The following is an 18,240-nucleotide window of genomic DNA, read 5'->3' on the forward strand; positions in this document are numbered from 1 at the left end:
AAAAGTGAATGGATATGTTTGGAAAAACAAGATTGTTCTGTTATGCAGATGAGTTCCTCGGGTAAAGGGAGGCCTCTGTTAATACTTCTCTTCCTATTGCAGGCCCTCCTTTCCAGTGTAAATCTAGGCAGTTATGGAGAAGGCTGGGTTTTTATTACTTTTAACTCAAAATAATCTTTATGCCAAAGGGGCACATTTTGGGGCAGCCTACTGTGGGCACGGACACAATAGAAATGCCTAGTTTTCACTTTTGAAGCGGATACTCTTTGTTTACTACAGTAATCCCCCCTCATCTGCGGTTTTGCTTTCCGTGGTTTCAGTTACCCACGGTCAGCCCTGGTCCAGAAGCCGGTGATCCCGCCTTCTGACCCTCGTCAGAAGGTCAGTAGTAGTAGCGTAATGCTCCGTCACAGTGCCTACGTCCTTGCCCTCACTTCAGCTCATCACATAGGCGTTTTATCATCTCGCATCATCACAGAAGGTGAGTATAGTACAATAAGATATTTTGAGACAGTACATTCATAGAACTTTTATTTCAGTATATTGGTATAATTGTTCGATTTTATTATTAGTTACTGTTAATCTGTTCCCGTGCCTCATTTTTAAATTACACTTTATCATAGTTATGTATGTATGTATGTATGTAAAGAAAAAAACATAGTATATATACGGATTCTGTCCTATTCGAGGTTCCAGGCATCCCGTGGAGGTGGTGGAACGTACCCACCATGGGGCGGGGGGACTGTTATAATGTAGTATTGCCTGAGTAGTCCTGACTGAGTTCGTGAGTTAGCGTCCTTAATTCCTTTGGATAATAATAATAGGTGGGTCTTTTGGTTGCTTACTGTGTGCTAGATTACTATACTTAGTGCTTTAATGCATTAGTTCATTTGGTCTCATAACCATACTATGAGTTAGCTGTTGTTGTTCCCATGTTAGAGATGAATAAACTGCGACACAGGGGACCTGGTTAGCTGGGATTATGAACCCAGGCTAGCTGGCCCAAGGGTCTCAACTTTAAACCTCTCTGCTCTCTCTCATTTGAATGAGTTTAAAAGTGACTCTTCTAATCTGAAACATTTGAACTGTGACTTCAGGTCAATTATGCTCCATCTAAAATTTGTCCAATTACTGATGTTTAAGGAGGTAATTATTAGAATGAGTCAGGCTGGGGCCATAAAGATTTTTTGTAGTTAGTTTTTAAAATTTAATTTATTTGTCTTCCTAAAATGGTCGTCTTTGAGATTTCCCTCTTTCCCTTCACATTGCATGTGAGGAAAATATAAAAAATGATTTCTTTGTGTTTTGGAAAATGTTGTGTTTTCAAATTTCTGAATTTCACATCTGAGTGCTAGTAGAGGACTTCTGAGTGAAGTGAATGGGGCCAGTGAGCATGTACATTTATAGGTCAGAGACCTGGTGCTCTGCATGGGTTTTTACTGTTTTTTAAACCAAGATACAGGGAGGATATGACCACTGGAGCAACCCGAGGGAACACATTGTTTTGGATAATCTTGCCTCTCCTTGCCCTTCTAGCCATGTGTCTCAGAAACATTCTTCATGGAGGCTAGCCAGTTGTGGTCGCTCCATTCTAGACTTCCATGGTACTTACCTGTCTCTACCAGCTCTTTTGAAATTCATACTTTAGAATTTAATTGTTTGATAGCATTTTTATTATTTTTCTAATTGCTGTGGAAATTGTCTTATCTTCCTAACAATATTGTAATAAGCTTCTTAGGACAGGAGTGGTATTTTATAGTTATTTGTAATCATCTACACTGTCTCTCAGCATAGTAGCTAACTACAGTGCAGGTGTTTAATAATTGTGTGTGTGTGTGTGTGTGTGTGTGTGTGTGTGTGTGTGTTTAGACAGAGGGAGTGGGGGAGAGCCAGAGGGAGAGGGAGAGAGAGAATCCCAAGCAGGCTCCATGCCCAGTGTGGAGCCCGACATGGAGCTTGATCTCATAGCCCTGAGATCATGATGACCTGAGCTGAAATCAAGAGTTGGATGCTTAACTGACTGAGCCACCCAGGCGCCCCTTTCTTTTAATGTGGCTCAGTGAATAAGACCTGAGTGAGAAAGGGCAAATTTATATTCAACTTAAAATTTTCGGGTTTTATTCAACAAAGATATTTAAATACACACTTTGTTCAAAAAATTGCAAGAAACAAAAGATGAATGGGAAACAGTTCCTGCCCTCCAAAGGAATAGGCTCTTAGAACAGTTTACAAATTGCAAATACAGTTGTTAATTTTGTGTACATAGTACCCATCTTTCTTTCACAAGAGGATAGAGCTAGAAATCATTTATGATTTAAGCGGGAAGATCAACCATACAAGGAAAAGTCATTCAACGTAAGAACGTAGTAAGTTACAAAGCCCTGGGGCTCTGGGTGTCTGTAGAAGGAGGAGAAGTCATTTTGTACTTGACGGGGGCTGGAGAGAGTGAGGGTGGCCGTAGCAGGTGAGCTGGGTCCTGAAATAGGAAGGTAGGATTTTGACAGGTGGGTTGGGAGTGGAGGGTAGAATTGCGTTTCAGAAAGATGGGACAATGTGAACCAAGGTCTGGTAGGGGCAAAAAAAGCTGGCTGTGTTGGGGCAAAAGTAGTTCAATTTGGCTGGAATATAGGGGAGTAAAAGCAACTAAGTTGGGGCCAGTTTGTATAGGGTCTTAAATATCAGGCCAAGGTGTTTGGACTTAATTCAGTAGACAGTGGGGAGCCACTAAAGTTTTTTGAGTAATATGATATGAGCCATGCTTTTGGAAGATTAATCTGGTTGCATTATAAGTAATGAATGAACGGGAAAATGAAAGTATTTTCCATTGTTGGTCTCTTTTTGTTCTCTCTATAAAATATAATTAAAACAAACATAAGCTTAATTTAGTCATTAAATAATAATGCTAAGAATCTTCACTAATTAATATGTAAGAAAAAATATATATTTATGTTCTTATATTCAGTGGCCTTTTAAAAGTAGTTGAGGCCCTATCCACCTGTTGGATTCTAATTAAAATTTTTTTTTTATGACTGGCAGTTCTTTGGGGGCTTCCCCACTGTCAGAAGTAGTTGCTACATTTGTTTTAACTTTTCAGTAAGTTTAAATCCTTGAGGGGGGTAGCGTCACACGGACTCTGTGGCCGATGGCTTTAGCAGGGAGGTTGCTTTGGAATTTGGCAGGGACCATGCCCCTGTTTTCATGAGCACGAGTTACTTTACCGCAGATTTCTCTGGTTTTGTTCGGTTTGCCACCAACAGTCACCGCGCTGTGCTTTGCTTTGTACACATAAGCGCATCTCTTGCCTTAGATAGAATTCAGTTTCATCTCGAGCATAAACACCTTCAGTTTTAAGACGAGCTGTGTGTTCCCTCTTGTTCTGGAGACCCCACTTATCACCAGCAAAAATGGCCTTGGGTGATAGCCCTTCAGACATATTTGTCGTTTTAGAAGCTTGTTCCCAGCAGGCCCCACAGGCTCTAAGAGGCAGAAGGAGCAGAAGTACTTGTTGCATTTGGATTCTGATTAAATTTTTGCATTCACGTTCTTCTTCAGTTAGTTATACACCACAGAGAGCTTAATCTTCCCAATACACTGTTCTGCTTGTAGCCTTGTAAAGCTCAAAAAGCCTCAACACCCCTTCATTTGGCCACTGAATAAAGTCTGAACTTAATAACCCAACAATCAAGGCCCTCCCTCATTTCTGTCTCCCACTCCCTGACCGCGTCAGAAAAACTGTTCTGAAAACTTTTGTGATTTCCTGTTTCTTTGTCTCATTTACTCTATTTTCTGTTACTTTCTTAGAGTCCTAAGATTAAAAAGGGGGAAAAGCATGTTGAGGCCCTAGGAACGTAAGTACTGGATTATATCTGGCAGAGCTGGGATGAAAGTTCTATCATTTGTTCAAAAATTATTTTCTGTACTTGCTGGTATGAGGTGGTGTGTCACACCTTGAGTCTGTGATGGTAAGAGGAACAGAAGTGGTCTCTGCTCTTGGTAGCCCACAGTCTTGAGAGGTAAACATTAACAATTAAGTATAATTAAACCAATGTTATAATTACTAACCAGGGTGGGCCCTATCAAGGAAAAGTCCTTTGGGGTACTTGGAGAGAATATAGTGGGGGAAGGGGGTGAAGCGAATTCAGAGTGACATGTTGGGGAAGGTCTCTTCAAGGAAGGGAATTTTCTAAGCTGTGAATTGTGAGCCGCTCCAGCGATCACGCAAGCAAGGCCAAGAGTGAGAAGGGCATTTTAGGCTGAGAGAAGAGTACGCAGGAAGCCCCGCCCCATGGAAAAGAATTTGGGGTAGTTAGAGAACCTGAAAGATCAGTGTGGCCAGAATGTATTTTGATTAATGGGAAGTAAGATGAGGCCAGGGAGTTAGGCAGAGACCAGATCTTACAGAACTGTTTAGGCCATATTAAGGATTTTTCATTTTATATCAAGTGCAGTGGGAAGAAAGTGGCAGTTGAAGGGCTTTTGAGTTGAAGAATGGCACAGCCCCACTTGTGTTTTTAAAAATATTAATTTGCAATTAATAATACATCCCAAATCCAACTATTTCTTATCTTCACTACCCCACTCTGGTCTAAATCGCATATAAATTAACTGGTCTCTGCTTCCACCCTTGTAGTCCTACAGCCTACTCTTGACATAGTCGCCAGTGTTTTCCTTTAAAATATTGGAGCACGATTCTCCTCTACTCCAAATCTTCTAGTGGTTTCCCATTTTATGCAGAGTAAAGGGCAGAGACATCCTCCCACCTCAGGGCCTTTGTACTTGCTCTTCTGTTTGCCTAGGATGCTTTCCCCCATATCCACATGGTTCACTTCCTAACCTCCTTCTGGGCTTCATACAACTGGTGACTCTATCCCTGGCCACTATATGTAACACCAGACCCCACCCCCGCCCATCCTTCCCTACCTTCTCTTTCTTCAAAACACTTACTGGCCTCTCACATATTTTACATTAGAATTTAAGTTTCTAGGTAAAGGATTTTGTAAGAAAATTTTGTGCACCAATGTATTCTCAGTGCACAGAGTGCCTGACATATGGCAGACATTCAGTAAATATTAGTTGAATGAATGAATGAATGAATGAATGAATGAATGGAGAATGGATTGGAAGTCTAGAGTAAAAGCTGAGTAGAAGCTGAGGGAACAGTTAAAGGTTCTTTGGTTGAGAGATGATGTTGGTTGAGATGAAGGTTGTGAACGATGCAGAGACGTGATGGAGTCAAGATACATGTTGGAGGTAGAATCAACAGGATAGTTCACAGTTCCTAGTTCACTTAACAAATTTAGTATTCTTTCCATTAAACCACATGAAACATAATTGTTAGCTAGTAATATGTTAGTAACCAGGTGAATCTTTTCCTTTTTTTTAAAGTCTGTGTCTCCTGGTGCTGTCACATTCACCAGTGACTGCAGAATGTGGTGTGAAGGTTAATAAGAATTTGATAAATATTTCAAGTGCTTAACATATTTGTATTCTTTTTTTTTTTTAAGATTTTATTTATTTATTCAACAGAGATAGAGACAGCCAGCAAGAGAGGGAACACAAGCAGGGGGAGTGGGAGAGGAAGAAGCAGGCTCATAGCGGAGGAGCCTGATGTGGGGCTCGATCCCATAACTCCGGGATCACGCCCTGAGCCGAAGGCAGATGCTCAACCGCTGTGCCACCCAGGCGCCCCTGTATTCTTTTAAAATTGAACGTGTGAGACCATGCATACAGAAGTAAAATTAGCATGCCATAGTTGTTTTAGTTAGCTGGGGGTAGTGCTTCTCAAATGGGGGTGATTTTGTCCTCCAGGGAGCATTTAACAATGTGTGGAGACATTTTTGGTCGACATAACTTGTAGGGTGGTGCTGATGGCACTGGTTATCGGAGGCCAGGTCTTGCTAAACACCCCACAGCGCACATATTAGCCCTCCTCCCCCAACAGAATGATCTGGTCCAGTATGGCCAAGGTGGAGAAACCCTGTCTCAGGGATTAAAACTTCACTTTATGTCAGTGCCAGACCTACAGTTCTTCTGTTACATCCACAGGCTGATGCAACTTCTTGTCCATGCAAGGTGTAATTAGAATGGTTGTTCTTAACTTTTAAACAAATATACTATCACTGACACACATGCTCGTGTACTTAAATCCAGTTGAAAGCGACATCTTCAAAATAGTTCCCTTGAAAAGGTAATACGTTTGTTTATGTGATCCTATCTTTTTTACAGTTGCTTTGGAGACCTATAGGAAATTCTCTAATCTCCTTATTGGTACCACATTCCCTTCTAAGGGTGGATTTGGAAATACCCAGTGCTTTTTCGGAACATACTTTGATGAGTAATGAGCTTGTGTAGTAATTTTATTGTAAGATGAAATAGAGATAGGACTATAAAGAAATAATTGGTTCTCAAAGTAGTTTATTTTTATTTATTTGTTTGAGAGAGAGAGAGAGCACGAGTGGGGTGAGGGGCAGAGGAAGAAGCAGACTCCCTGCTGAGCAGGGAGCCCAACGATGCAGGTCAGGAGCCCAACACAGGGCTCAAGCCCTGTACTCTGGGATCATGACCTGAGCCAAAGGCAGATGCTTAACTGACTGAGCCACCCAGACGCCCCTAAAGATAGTTTAAAAGTAATGTTCTTCTACCAGAATATTTTCATCAGTAAATATTGAAATAAATGTATATATCCTCAATTTGAAGAAGAGTAGTTATGTGTGAAAGTTCTAAAATGATTTAAAACCAAAGCTGTGTTTATCAGAATGTCAAATACTAAAAAGATGGTTGTCATGGGAAACAGACAGACATTCTCACATAGTATTAGGAAGACAACTTGGCAAAACTTTTGGACAGCAATTAGGTCATACTATTAAATTTTAAAATGTTTGTACCCTTTCACTTAGGAATTCTACCTTCTGGCCATTAATTTATAGAAACATTTAGATCAGGAAGCAAAGGAGCACATATATAGTGCTATTTCTTAAAACTTTGCCTCTAAAGTAGAAAAAATAGAAACAGCCCAAACATACAGTAACAGCACCTTGGTCATTAATCCTTAGTATGTCCTTCCATTGGATTACTACTATACACTACCAAACAATTTTGATATGTGGACTGACATGAAAGGAGGTACAAAATTATTAAATTGGGGCAGAGGTGTGTAAAAACACCAATTCCAAACTAGTATGTGTGGCATACAACACAAAATTATATATGTAAGACATACATAGAAGAAAAACCTGGAAGAAGAAATACCAGATCTAACAATGGGAGTAGGATAGCTTCCAGTATTTCAGACTTAATTGATTGTTGTATAATGAATGTAGTGTTTTACGATCAGAAAAAAATAACTCTGTTTTTTTTTTGAAGATTTTATTTATTTATTTATTTGTGAGAGAGAGCGAGAGCGTATGCACAAGCAAGGGGAACATCAGGCAGAGGAGAAGCAGGCTCCCTGATGAGCAGGGAGCCCGATGTGGGACTCGATCCCAGGACCCTGGGATCATGACCTGAGCTGAAGACGGACGCTTAACTGACTGAGCCACCCAGGTGTCCCATAAATCTATTTTTTAGGATTTTATTTATTTACTTATATGAGAGAGAGTGAGGGGAGGATTAGAGGGAGAAGGATAAGCAGACTCCATGCTGAGCTCGGAGCCCTATGTGGGGCTGTCTCTCAACCCCAAGACCATAACCTGAGCTGAAACCAAGAGTTAGGTGCCCAACTGACTGGGCCACCGTGGCACCCCAAAATAAATCAATTTTAAAGGCATGATCTTTTATTTTATTGCTTTTAAGTAACCTTTTATATTAATACATAACATAGCTAAGGATCTTTGAGTCCTGTATTTATATTCATGAATACCAAAAATTGGCCAACAGTTCCTAGGGCTTTGTTTTCCATCTGAAGTTATTCACTGGTTTTTAAAATTTTTTTTAGTTGTTGACTTTAAACTGAAAGTGTCAGGGGTGCCTGCCTTCAGCTTGGGTCATGATCCTGGGCCCCTGGAATGGAGCCCTGGGTCGGGCTCCCTGCGCAGTGGGGAGCCTGCTTCTTCCTCTCCCTGCTTGTGTTCTCTCTCTGTCTCCGGGGGAAAAAAAAAAAAGGTGGAATGGTCAAAGATTACTGTGACTGTTTTATTTTTTTTAAGAAGTCTTAGGTTTTGAAATGTTGTAGGATGCTTCTCTGGATTTATCCTGCAGGTGGTGCTGGTGGTTTTGCCGTGTTCTTTGGGACTGTTACCACGCAAGTAAAATTCCCCTAAACTGGAAAATTATTTAATTACTGGTTCTGCTTGTAGAATGCTATCTTTCTTGTAATTGTTGAAATTTTATTACTGTTATTTCAAGAACTGTGGTGTAGGAGAAAAAAATTGTAACCGGTTCTAAGGACATAATTCGTTTTGTTCCTTATTTATCTAGGTTATTTCTTGTTAAACAATCTCTGGGAGAATTAAATTTATTTCAACCCTGAATGATATTCTCTAACTCCTTTAAAGTTCCAAAACTTCATCAAAACTGGCAAGAGAACTAATTTTTTCAAATGAATTCCTTTTGAAGTCCCCCCTTTCCCTTCTCTTTGTGTGTTCAACTCCCCCGCTCTTCTCCCTCTCTTTCTCTCAGTCTGTCAAGTTCAAGAGCGGCTCACATGCCGTGAATTAGGTGAAACACAAAAGGGGGAAAGGAGACCCTTTTGAAGAACAAAGGCCTCCCATTAGGCTGCCCTGTTCTTTTTTGGCCAAACGTGCCCCCTACATGGTTTCTATTGTTGTCCACATGCCCTGCACATAAGGTAAATACAGTAGATCCTCATTACCTCCCGTTTTCCTCCTCTTCCTCCTATGCCACACACACCCAGTGAAGCTTTCGGGCTTTGATGTCTTCAGGCATTCTTATACAGTTGCTTTATCTCCTTTAAAAAACTACAGGGGGAGAAATGGAAGTGGAGAGCAATGCACACCAAGTAAAACCCCACACGGCGAGAAAATTAGCTGATAGGGAAGCTGCAACCCAAGAATCCAGGGCAGGTGGAGGGAACCAAAGATTTTACTGCTATTATCCTTCTACTCTGTGCCTTTTAATATCCTGTATTTTTAAGATAATAACTTTGATTTATACTCCCTATAGATTGGTGAGTTAGTTTCTGCTTTCTTTGTCTATATAACAAAACACCCAAATGGGAATGAATTTAATTGCTGAGAACAGTTCTTGTAATAATGAGAAACTCTTGCTAATCTGCTCGGACTTCTTATTGGATGTTTGCTCTTTGGTGTCATGCAGATGGCTTCACTGTGGGTTTGTTGTCTTAACAGTACTTTTCATTGGGATGGAAACTGAGAAATAATGATTTTTAAAAAGCTTTAAATAGGAAATAACAAAAGGGATAACCTATGTAGAAGAAACTTAAAATTTCAGAGAAAATTATCGAGGTTTCATGTTCTACCTACTTGAAATTTAGCGTGCTTATGGTCAGGTTGTTTTAATGTTGCTGGCAAAGGTCAGTTGCTTTTGCAAAGAAGTGTATGATGCTAGATATTTGCCTACTGTTAATCATTGAGAAAAACATTATCAGGTTAGCAAGTCTTTAGGAATGGCCTTAATTCACTGCAAAGATGAAGTATCTGATGGTTAGAGTTTTAGACTATGGTTTGATTTATTTTTATTCTTTCAAAGAAATTGGATAGTAAATGCTGTGTGGTAGGGTTTAGGGGCTGTCAAAAAGAGATGGAAGAGGGAGAGTGAAGATGGGGAAAGAAAGAATAGTATTTTCCTTTTTTTGTATTTTTAAATTAAAATTTGCAATATAGTGAAGAGCAAGGTTAGAACTTCTGACAATGTGTTTCATCTGATGTTGAACCAATGGTGGGCAACTTGTGACAACATACACTAAGGGTCTTGTCTTTTTAGGGTTATAGAAGTCATTCAGTGGAGTAAAAAGAACATTAAAGAAATAATTCCTTTGTAGGAGCGGTAGTACCATTTTATTTTGAAAATTTAATGAAGAAATTTTTAATATTTCTTTCCCCACATTTAAATAAAAATACACAGTACAATTAACCCCCCCTTTTTTTTTGTTCTATGGATTTCTTTTAAAATACTAAACCCTAGCTAGTGCACTTGAAATTAAAAAAAAAAAAACACACAAAGAACAATAATTAAACGTGTTAACTACTTGAGGAAATGTTGTGACCTTTAATGGACCCTGGACGTTGCTTTTCAGGAACTGTATCCCTTGGTTTCTTGTTTTGGAGGGTACAGTAGTTTGCAAGGAATCCTTTGGTTTATATACTTGACAGCCGAATAAAAGGCAAAAGGGCTTCTTGCTTTGTACTGTGCAGGAAATTACCATTTCTGTTGTCTGTGCAGGACGTTCTAAAGATGCAGCCAGGGAGGCTCAGAGGGGAGAGAGAGAGAGACTTGCAGTTCTAATCTTTTCTTGCTTTTGCCTCTGGTCATAGGATGGATTGTTTTTCTGCTTTTGTTCCTTGGGGTGGCATCTGTCTTCAGGAGAAATCACTTCACAGTCCAACACAGATTGCTGAACTGTGGCATTTTTGCTGTTACTGTTAGGCTGAATTGACTGGGAACCGTTTTAATATAGGTGCATTTAAACACTTGCTCCTTATGAATGGGGAGAGATGGAGAGCGAAATCTCATTCTTCATTGAATGCTCCATCTCCTGCCCATCACCTTTCAAGAACACAATTCTGCCCTAGCACATGGCTTTTCACTAACGCCCGAATATTTATGCTAATCTGAAAGATCCCCGGCATCGGGGACTATACACTTACCCACTTTCCGCAGAGAGAGACACTTAGGAAATTGATGATTTCTTGACACTTTCCAGTTTACGATTGTACCTTTCCAAGTTAGTACTGATTTTAACTTATTCCAAATAATTATACTTTGGTGTATACTTCTAGTGTTTCACTTATTTAAGTAATTTCACATTTTAGGACTTTGTGGCTTTAAATTTAAAGAAATGCAAGTTTTTAACATAGTATGGAACACTGCCCTAATAATGCTGTTACTATAACAATAATAATAGTAATAAGAAAAATAACAAAGTAAATAATCTAAGAAATAGAAAAGAATACTTAACCAGGAACATGGAGACAGAACATTTTAAAGTAGTAGATCACCTCTTTTCTTGAGATGCTATTTGAACAGTTACTGGCAAGATTTTAAACATCAAATGTATTTGTGACTAAATACCTTCCCAAGAATGCAGCCTAACTGCCACAACCTCACTGGGGTCTCAACGTATAGAACCAGACTTAAATGATGGCTGGAAGAGACAGGGCATAATACGATTGGCCAAATCTATATTTATTGAAAGATAGAGCATGAAAAGATTTGGAGCTTTACAGTAGTTCCAGGAAGTAGGATTTATAAAAAACTGCGATGAGTGACTTCTTTTTTTTTCCCCCCGTGACCTGGGTAGATTTTGATTTAAAAACGTCCAAGGGACCGGCAAGCTGTACCCTGGGGAAGGGAATGTCCAAGGAGGGAAGACAGCTGATGAAATAGAACTTTAGAAAGATACTGTGGAAGGCTTGGAACTGGGAACTGAGAAAAGAAATTAAAGAACTATTATAGACATTTGTCAATTTTTATTTCTGCAAATATTGATAATAACACAGGGATGGCAAAAAATGGTCCTCTGGCTAAGAATGAGTTTTACATTTTTTTTTTACATTTTTAAGTGGAAAAAAATAAAAACCATAATATTTTATGACCCATGAGAATTATATGAAATGGACATTTCTAGATCCATAAATAAAGTTTCCCTGGGACACAACCACACCCATACGTTTAGCAGCATCTGTGTAGTATGTGTGTCTGCGCCACTTGGGCCACAATGACACGGGTGAGGAATTGCGAAGAGACTGGGATAAAGACTCAAGTGTTTGCTTCCTGGCCCTTTCCAGAACAGGTTCGCTATAATAAAGGATTGCCTGCAGAATGTTAGAGTGAGCAGTGTAGACTTTTTGCTAAGGTCAGGTATGTTTGCCATTTGTGTTTGTTTTCTACGTTCTTGTATATATTCATCAAGAATCAATGTTTTTTTTAGTGAGTTGTTTCATTAAGTCTGCAGAATGCCAGAATAGTAAACACAACGCTTGGCCGGTGGGTGGGGGGCTTGATAACACTCTTTATTTGGGGGGGTGGTGTTCTTACTCAGGTTCGTTAAGTATATTCTGTACTCATTAAGATTTCAGAAGATGAAGCCATATTGAGAACTCAGTCTAAACTTCTGAAGGCTGCTGAGAGTTCGTTGCTCTCTCTTCTTTGGAGCATGGGAAATTCCATTGTTTGAACACCAGGAGAGCTATTTACTGCTGTTACAAAATAAAAATCAGCCAAGGACATTTGAAGATCTAATTAGCTCTATTAAAGGATTCATGAATCAGATAGCATCCCATGTAGCAAGTAGAGGGGAACTCTCAGGAGTTGTACAAAAATGGAAGGTTTTTATGGGAAGGAGGATGGGGCAAGAAAATTATTAACAAAAGAATTGTTCCAGGCAAGGTCACTTTTCCTTAGGGGAAAGAGCAGGTTGTCTTATCACGTAGACTACATCATTTTCCTTTGGGGGATGGAGAGAGGACCCTTGGAGATTACCTCAGCAGCGCTGATCAGAAAATTCCCGACTGTATGAGTACATTTCTGGGGGAGGTTGAAACTGCAATCAGATTAGGTTTTGAGCCTCGACTTGGTGACTTGGCCTAACTGATGCCATTTTGGGCCTGTTGTTTTTCACACTGCAGTTTGTGAAAGTTTGAGATTGTAGATTCCATACACAAATGTTGCCCCATTCGAGCCAGCTACGTTTTTTGAAATGGGCAGTGAATCTTTCTTGAAAGCATTAGGCCTTCCAAAATTTGTAAATTGGGCATTTTAAAATGTATTTAAAGAATTGCACTGTAGACTTGTTCATTAAAACAGTTGATTTTTCAGGGTGCCTGGCGGGCTCAGTCTGTAGAGCTGGCGACTCTTGAACTCAGGGCCCTGAGTTCAAGTCCAGTGTTGGGGGTAGAGTTTACTTGAAATAAAATTAAATTAACTTTTAAAAATAATAAAATTAAAAATAAAGCATTGATTTTCCTTTCTCTTGTCCTCTGGACCGGTAGCTTCTGTGCTTCCCCCTGTTATACCTGCTAGGAGGGTGGCCCTTGTTGGGAAGTAAGTGGGAGCTCTCCTGGGCTTCTATAGGAAAAGCTAGGATGACCTGTATTATGATCTACTGATTTGCCTGGGTAGAGGGAGTAGTGCAGACAAGAATTTGAACTTGTAGTGCATTTTCTCTGATTATTCTGCCTTCCTCCTTCCTATCAGCTTTCACATGCTTAGTAAAATAAAATTAGGGATTTTGAAATTCACAGTGAAGTAAATTACTGGGTTTAACAAAATTATAAAAGTCATAGTTAAAAAGAAGTTATTTAATTTTCTTGTATTTCTTGTCTTAAGTAATTGAGCCTGGACCATGAGGACATTGTTTATGACTAATCTCTATAAAAAAACAAAACAAAGGTAATAATTGTAAATCAAACTCCTGATTTATTCTGAATGACCACCAGCTGCAAATTACGTGACTTTCCCCCCAACTAGGTTTTCTTTTCCTAATCATATCTAAACAATGGTAAGGTTGATACTTTCTTTTTTACTTCTTTTGGTTCACGTTTATTACTCTATGCAGGATTTTTAAAAATACTTTGTATATGTTATTGCACATCTTTTTCCTCTTTTTTTAGAGCTGTAATCTCTAGCAGGTAATGTTTTGCAGTTAATCCATTGCTTCTGTCTCCTAGTCATCCCCCCAGCCTCTTTTAGGTAAAGTTTAAGGAATTTTATAATAATGTACCTGGATAGAGAATGAAGCTGTCAAAAATCCATATGGCTGTAGAACTAATAATAGTCTCAGTTTGATTTTTTTTTTTTTTTTTTTTTTAGATTTTATTTATTTGATAGAGAGCACAAGCAGGGGGAGCTGCAGAGGGACAGGGAGAAGCAGGCTCCCCACTGAGCAGGGAGCCTGACATGGGGCTCAGCATGGGGCTTGATCCCAGGACCCCAGGTTCATGACCTGAGCTGAAGGCAGACGCTTAACAGACTGAGCCACCCAGGCTCCCCAGTTTGATTATTTTAGATAATTCCTTTCCCTAATTTTTTTCCTTGTCCTTCTAGCTCTGAGTATTGCCTGAAATAATACCTTTTCTGGTAAATTTGTGTAGGAAATGTGGCAATATTGAAGAGGCAGATTTGATTTTAAGTAAGTTACCTATTCATGTTATTTTATTGGCCTTGCTTTTTCAAGAGTTTGCCATATGTATTTGGTGCTATACTCTGCCTTAGAAAACTTTAATATTTACTCACTTCCCTGAGTTTTAACATAGTTAATACATATGGTAATTAGGATTACCTCTCTATAGACTCAACTGTGCCATCAAAAAGATCGTGGAGTTCAAATAGTTTTGTTCTTATTTGTTAATAAGTTCAGTTGTGTGTATAAACCCAGAATTTTGGTAAAGTCACTTTTTTTTTTAACAAATCCAGTTTTTGTAAGAAAATCTTGTCACTTTTCATTAATGCCAACATCTCCATCTAAGAATACTGGCACTCCTCCCACTTTCCTTTGCAGTCCTTTTTTGTTTTCAGCCTTTTTTCTTGTCTTTTTGAAGATACTCATATGGAACATGCTGTTTTTAGCCCTTAGATTTGCTGCTGCTGAATTCCAGGGTTAAATTAACTTTAGTCAAATGAATGTAATAATTATAGATGGTTGGAAGCACTGTGATGAGACCAATAGTGTTTTCTTTCTTTCTTTCTTTCTTTCTTTCTTTCTTTCTTTCTTTCTTTCTTTCTTTCTTTCTTTCTTTCTTTCTATTTTTTTTCTTTTGGAAGTACCTATACATATCACAGCAGGGAAGTAAGGTCTGTAGCAGTAAGGAGCATTATCAATTAGCCTAACAGAGGAATTACAGTATTTTTGTAAGGAGTACAGAGGGAGGGTTTAATTTTTATTGTATTTTGTTATTCTTGCAGTGATTGTCTTGGTTGTTTGTGTTTTTGTTCCCCTGCAGATTATTAGGAGTTTCATTTTACTGTTTAATAACTTCCCTTGATATGTCTGTGATAAAGAAACAGGACTGATTAAACCACACAAGAAATCTAGTCTCATTATTTAATAGCTTCATTTCCTTTTTAATTAATTTTTCTCCTGAACCATTTCTTTTTCTTGTAGGGCCTTGATCATCTTCAGTTCAAGATAATCCACATGTCAAAATGATACATTTTGGGGAGGCTCATTCTGAACCCCTTCACTTGTGTTGAGTGAGGAAAAGGTGGTAATTAGTTGGAATTGTGATTGGAAACATAGGCTAAGAATTCTGACTTGGTGGGCGCCTGGGTAGCGCAGTCGTTAAAGCGTCTGCCTTCGGCTCAGGGCGTGATCCCGGCGTACCGGGATCGAGTCCCACATCGGGCTCCTCTGCTAGGAGCCTGCTTCTTCCTCTCCCACTCCCCCTGCTGTGTTCCCTCTCTCGCTGGCTGTCTCTCTGTCACATAAATAAATAAAATCTTTAAAAAAAAAAAAAAGAATTCTGACTTGGTAAAATGATTTGTATTTAAATATATAGTACAAATTTGTGATGTAAGAAGTAAAACTTCCTCTGTTGGTCTTGTGAAAATGAAAGTGGACATGATAGGTAGCAAAGATGTTTGACATTTGAGCTTGATTTTTGTTTGTTTTGTTTTTGAGATTTTATAGCTGGTCAGTTCATTCGGAGAATGTGGAAAAATAACCCTGAACACTTCCCATTAGTGAACATGTTGTTAGGTTCTCAACAAAACAATTTCTGCAGTCATTTATTCTGTGCTGGTATCAGCCAAAAGCACTTAAAGGTATTGTTGGGGAGGAAGAATTTCTTCTGCCCTTCAAGGTCCTTGTAGCTGGACTAAGAATCAAGTTGACATGAGACAGATTAATAGGAGAAAATAAAATTTAATAGCGTGTATATGGGAAATGCGCATGGATGTGAAATTCCAAAGACAACGAGGCTTATTTGAGCTAGGGAGAGGAGTAGGGCCTGAGGGCACAAAAGGGAGAAAATGCGTTAATAGGAAGGCGAGGAGATGTTTAGAACACAAAGGTGTTGCCCTATTGCTCAGATTGCAAAGAGGAATCTTTGTCAATAGCCTTCATGCTGGTAAAACAGACAGTTGAGGGGCAGGTATAGAGCTTTTCCTGAATATGCTGGGTTTGGATTGCTTTTAACTCAAAATAATGTTTATGCCAAAGTACACCAGCTCGGGCAGCCTGCCCTTGGCCTCCACAGTATGCATAGTACTATGATAGTCACCTTTACGAAGATAGTTGACGTTAGGTCTTTGCATGACCCTTTCTTTTTTTTTTTTTTTTTTTAAGGGGAGTACCAAAGTGTGTTACAAGCCAATTTTGCTTTTCTTTGAAATTATTTTAATTTAGGCTTTTGTTAGCGTTTGACTTTCCTTCCCTTTTCATTGAGATGGTTTCCTTTGCATGTTCTTTTCAGTCTTAACCTTTATTTTTCAGCCCCAGCTAAGCATAAAAAGGACGATCTTTATTCTAGCCCGTTCCCTGAAATTAATTGTGCTAAATTACCAGCTTCTTAGATATCAAGCAGTCCTCATGCTAAAGGCATTTATTAAGTGTCCATATGTGCTTGCTGGTATGCTAAGTGTTATAGTAATAAAGTAGAAACTCTTGGGACTCACGTCTATTAAGTGCTTTTAAAGTGCCAGGTAACACTAATGCAAATCATATTATCAAAGGCATTCATATAAATAGTGTCCCTCTGCCCCCATCCCACCAAGCTAAGTGCCTTAAATGCCTTAAGATTGCATCCCCATAGGAGGAGGGTGGAGTGTTTAGTTTTCGTTTGGGTCTGGTTTAGATGAAGAAATGTAAGTTATACAGTTCTCCAGAGGTCCATTTATAGGCCAGTCTTACTTAAAATGTACATAAAATATTTGGGAATACTCTCCCAGTAGCGAAATGCCTAAGACTGTGATTGTCTGAATAAGGAATAGTGGCAAAAGAGCTATGGTGCGCAAGTTTAAAATAATGTGTTTGGGGAAAATAATTCTAGTTACACGTGTAGGATTATGGTTCTCAAGCTATTGCTCGGGGAGAGAATTGAAAAGTTATTGTTTATTATTACTGCAAATAGCAGATTGATGTACTGTGACCAAAAGACTAGCTCTGGATTCCAAAAGAAAGGTTATTGGAAACACAGAAAACATGTTTCTACTCTTACACACCAGAATGATCTCTGTATGTTATACATAGATTTGGACACATTGCTTCAGCAGAGAAAGAAGTTCCAGAAGAGGGATGATTAAGGACCAGAAAGACAAAATAATTGCAACACTTCGATCTGGATTATTATAAAAATTTTGTATGTTTAGACATCATTCAAGCAGTTATTTATTGAGGAACAACTGTGTTCTAGGCCTTGTGCTGGGCTCACAGAAATGTTCTTTGTCGCCTTTGTCAAACAGGATACTACTGGTCTGTGCGAACTGTGTCTCGCTAATTGTTTTTCTTCTGTTATGGGAAAACAAAGAAACACAACACAAATAAAACCTCGAGATTGTATATGATCACAGGTTATAAAATCTTGGATAGGTGGAATAAAGAGATGCAGAGTTTTGTTTTTTGTTTTGGTTTTTATCAACATTTGGGACGAAGGGTAGAGTAGGGTTTGAGAAATGGGGTTCTAGAGCCAGACTATCTGCATTTGAGCCTTGGGCTCCCTACCTCTGTGTGTCTTGGCTGCTTCATCTATAAACTGGGCTGTTCTGAGGATAATGTATGCAAAGTGTTGAGAACTGTTACTGAACCGCAGTAAGGGCTCAGTAAATGGTAGCTATTAATCTGAAGAACACTAGAACTTCTTAAGGATTTGGAGAACTAGATATTGGACAAATGAAAAGTAAAGAGCACCCCCACAATTAATCAGCATTTCCTTAAACAAATTTACTGGCAAGCTAAAGATCAGATCCAGTGGAGAATGCCTTCCAGTAGAATGTAAATATTCATGTTTTTAGAATCCTGGGATGTAATTATGGTGCTTGAGATTTATTAAAAGGGGGTTTAAGGGTTGTTTGAATAACAAAAGATTGGCCTCCTGAATGTGGAAGAGCATTCCAGGAGTCAGGATTAGTTTAAGAGGAGAGTTCAGAGCTGGAAAGGGAAGCACAGAA

General features: G+C 39.0%; 1 protein-coding gene and 1 pseudogene across 2 annotated transcripts in view; one reads left to right on the forward strand and one right to left on the reverse strand.

Moving 5' to 3' along the window:
• The window catches only part of POU2F1 (POU class 2 homeobox 1), a 166,121-nt gene that overhangs the window by 42,809 nt on the left and 105,072 nt on the right, over positions 1 to 18,240 (forward strand). The gene's annotated exons all lie outside the window — the stretch shown is intronic.
• Positions 3,100 to 3,433, reverse strand: LOC121103707 (annotated as a pseudogene).

Source organism: Ursus maritimus, unplaced genomic scaffold (assembly GCF_017311325.1).
Source record: "Ursus maritimus isolate PB19 unplaced genomic scaffold, ASM1731132v1 scaffold_2, whole genome shotgun sequence".
In the NCBI taxonomy this organism is placed as follows: Eukaryota; Metazoa; Chordata; class Mammalia; order Carnivora; family Ursidae; genus Ursus; species Ursus maritimus.